The sequence below is a fragment of the Catharus ustulatus genome, chromosome 4 (assembly GCF_009819885.2).
Source record: "Catharus ustulatus isolate bCatUst1 chromosome 4, bCatUst1.pri.v2, whole genome shotgun sequence".
NCBI classification, from domain to species: Eukaryota; Metazoa; Chordata; class Aves; order Passeriformes; family Turdidae; genus Catharus; species Catharus ustulatus.
The window spans coordinates 30568094-30572124 of NC_046224.1; the positions used below are offsets into that span (position 1 = coordinate 30568094).

Consider the following 4031-nt stretch of genomic DNA (forward strand, 5'->3'; position numbering starts at 1 on the left):
ACCTCCTGAGAACTCCCAGTCTCTTCTGCAGCAAGGCAGTATGAAAAGCAGGAAAGGCCTTGGTTCTGTGTAAGCCCTTCTCAGGAATTAAAAAAAAAAAAAAATCTCTTTATTATCAATCCTGTGTTCAGCACAAATCTAAAACATAGCCCCATACAAGTCACTGTGAGGAAAATTTACTCTACTCCAGCCCAAACCAGCATATCTTCATCTTTACTTCCTGAATTTTTACTTTGCCAGATGATGCTCTGCCAGATGATACTAAAAATACGAGAAGTCTGTATGTGCTCGCTGAATAAAGATTCTCATGTCGGGCTGGCTGTTTTACATTATTTTATTTCTGTTGTTTTTTCTCCTTCCTTAGGTCACTGCCAGTATCGTCCATGAGCATCATCTCCTTCCCTTTCCAGCAGACCCTCTGAAGTGGAAAGATAATAATTAGAAAAACTGTCATCTAACACCCTCTGTCATCTAACACCCTCTTTTATGTTTATTTTACACAATTTCACATATCTGTAAAAGCATACTAAATAAGAAATTCTCTTCTTACCTTGGTTGGTAGTCATTTGAAGGTTCAAATTCTAAGCTAATTCACTTTTACATGAAAAATTTTAACTTCTTATGGCCACATTATTCACCAAAATGACTGGTAACAGTAGCCAGGCCTATATTCAAACTTCATTAATGTAACTGGTCAGAAGGCCAACAGAGACGTTTAGAATGAACTGGGAAATTAAAGGCATTCAGTACTTTACCCAAATGTTTTGGATTGAAATATTTATGCAAATTTAAAGTGAATACATCAACCAAGCAAACAAACAAAAAAGAGAGGATTTCTTCACCTAAAGAGTTCTAATCCTGTAATTCTGACATATAATTTGAGTGCCGTCACTGGAAGAGGTTTCACACAACAAGTTTCAGTACTACATTCTTATTTCTTCTGTATATACATTTTAGTTTAAACATCTTAACAAAGCTTAATTTAGCTTCAGATCTTTAACCATCCTTTTTCTTTAATTTTAATAAAAGAAATAAAAACCAAAAGTCAAAATAAAACCAAAAGTCCAGCAACCATCAGCTTTTATCCACAATGCTAACTAATACACAGTCTGGCTATGGAAAATTTTCATTCACCTCTGTGTTACTTAAAATAGTTGTTTTAATATTGGCAGCGCTGATTACTGAGCAAACTTTTAACAATGGTAGGCAAAGCATCACAAAATGAAGTTCATTACAAATTAAATCTTTAATATATATATGTATGTGTGTGTGTATTCGTACATGCCTATATGCATATATATCACAACTATATATATATATGTAGGTAGACTTTAGCTAACACTTGAGATCCATTATAAAATTGATGTTAATGTTAAACATAAAAGAGAGGAAAAGTTAAATGACCAAAAATGTTTTACTTACTGAGTTTTGAGATTTTACCATTGTTTTTACTTCTTTAAACGAAATCTACATGTGGGACAACATCCTTTTCAAAGAGGAGGAGTAGACTAATTGGGTAATAAGAGCAGTTATGTACATAGGGCTGGATCCTGTCACAATCAAAGTGTATGTTTCCACTGATCTTTCACCGGTTGAAGTGTTATCAGGTATCCACAACACTGAAAGAAAGACAGCAGATTAAAAACAGAGAATGATTTTTCTTTTTTTCCCTGTTACTTAAGTGTAAGGTGACTAACAAGTATAAAGTTTTTTTGAGAAGGAGAACTTAAGTTGTCAGAAGCACTGTGATCTCAGCTACTCTTTTCCCTTCTAATAGTTATAAAGTTATTAATAAAATCTGAGAAAAATGTCATGCACTTATGAGAAGAAAACAGTTCCAACTGAAGACTACAGAATATAATTATGAGGGATTACACTTTCCAATAACTCTCAGAAGCACTGAAACTCAAGGATGACATAGTTCAGGTATGTTCTGCTTTTAAAAAAACTAGTTTTTAAGCATGTATTCTGCACGTTACTAACACAATAGTTTGAGGTGCAATCAGAAGTGCAAGAGTACACACATCATGTAATTAATTTGTGTTTAACATAACATTACATTTTATTCTAAAGGAAATTAACAGAAACCTCATTTACAGATTGCTTATAAAGAATTGTATTTTATATTTCATTTGATACCTGTGAGGATCTATTCATTTTAGAAGGAATATAACAGGTTGTATCTCACCGTATGGTTTGATTCATACCTCCTCTGCCCATCAGTGTATTGCAGGTGCAGAAGAGATTACAGGCAACCTTGTCCCTGATAAGTCACAGTTACACTGATTACCAAAGAAGATGAACAGCCTTGCCCTTAATGGGTCAAAGTTGTAGAAATAAATAAACAAACAAACAAACAAATAAATAAATAAATAAATAAATAAATAAATAAGAAAGATCATTGTGATAAAAGGGGTGGGCTGACTAGCCAGGGTGTCTTGGAGGCAGAGGGCCTTGAGGTGGTAGAGGAGCCCTGAGGAAGAAGGAATGCTCCAGAGAGACACAGAGTGAAATATGGAAGAGAGTTGCTTCAGTAAAAGATCTGCTGTGAGGTCACTCTGGGTCTGATGGAGTCGGAGCTGCTGTTGGAGCCTGCAGTCACAGCTGAGCTGGATGAAAGCTGTGCTCAGTCTGCAAACCAATACTTGCAGTCACTGTCTGCAGGTGGACCCTGCAGTAGGAACTTGCTGCAGTCAAAGTTGGGACGGCTGAGCTGTAAAGAAGAATAAACCTGGACCCTTTTCATGTTGTTGAATGAGAGTCTGTGTCTTGGCTCATTTCTACTCCTAACAAGAGGTCTGCTGCAACAATCTGTGTCCTGCCGGCTGGCTAGAATCAAGGTAGAAAATCTGGAAAAGAAGTATTTTGGCAATTAGAGGAACTAATTTTCAATAAGTGTGCTTAGTGAAATCAGTAAGCAGCTTTCTGGAAGACGTTTAGTTGGAAATTATTCCTTCACACCAGAAGAATATGTTAAGTGGGTAAGAAATCCTATTTCAGACTGGGGTTCTGCCAGCAACGCTGCATTCACACAGAGGGAGATTTTTTTTGGCAGGAAAAGCTGCAATAGTTTTAACTCTCCTCCCAAACAGACACTCTCATCATCTTTGCAATTACAGTGAACTTGGACTGTTTTTTCAGTAGCAAGAAAAACTCTTAGCTCATACCTAAGTGAAAGAGGACTCGCATCACAGGTAAAACAGATTCTGGTCCTCTAGATGTAGTACTCTGGTAGCATGCTGAAAATCAGTGGCATTTCAATGTGAAAGTACTCATCTGAGTTGGTAAAGTAAGTTATTAAATCTTCAAGTCTAGAAAAATTTTAAATCCCCAATTAAAATAATGAGAAATAAAAGTACATTTTACTGAGGTACTTCATGTCACTTTTAAGGTTTTTATTTTTCCTTTAATTCCTTTGGCAGAATGTTTTCTCCAACACTGTCATGTCCATTAGTCTATTCTGTTCTAAGAGTAAACAAATCTTGACTACAATCACATGGTTTAGTACCTGTAATAAGATCCTGACAATAGTGCTTTTGAGCATGGATATAGAGTAAACAGGACTTGTTTTCTGTTTTACAAGCATGTTGTCAAGCAAAAAAAAGTTTAAAATTCTTACCTTTGTATTTCATGCAGCTGGAGGGCCTTATCTGAGTTTCATTACCTGTCTGTCCTAGACAAAGTCATCCCATAAAGTCAAAGCTCCAACTTTCTGCCTTATTTGAAGCTAAAAAATCACCCATATTTTCATATGGTATTTGCTTAACATTTTTTCAAATGTTCTTTCTTCCACTGAGAGAGAAGGTCAGTGCTGAAATGTTGAGATGGATTTGTTGAAACTTTCATAGAGGAAATGTTGGTCTTATGCAAGGTCAGAACCAGAATTTAATTTGCAAAATCCTGGGGAAGATTGGCAAAACTGTGGGTTCTGAAGGGAGGTTTAGGAAGGGTCTTATTGTTGAAGTACAGTGGAACATTAATCCGTAATTAACATCGGCCAGATATTGACTTCATAAACTATCCAATGAAAA

The 4031-nt window shown here is 35.8% G+C and overlaps 1 long non-coding RNA gene across 1 annotated transcript; it reads right to left on the bottom strand.

The window, feature by feature from the left end:
• Positions 1 to 350: 350 nt before the first annotated feature.
• Positions 351 to 3682, bottom strand: LOC116995017. The gene is made up of 3 exons (XR_004417638.1): positions 3620 to 3682; positions 1423 to 1619; positions 351 to 418 (listed from the first exon to the last, which is right to left on the bottom strand). It is a non-coding gene; the product is annotated as an uncharacterized LOC116995017 (long non-coding RNA).
• Between the last annotated feature and the right edge of the window lie 349 nt (positions 3683 to 4031).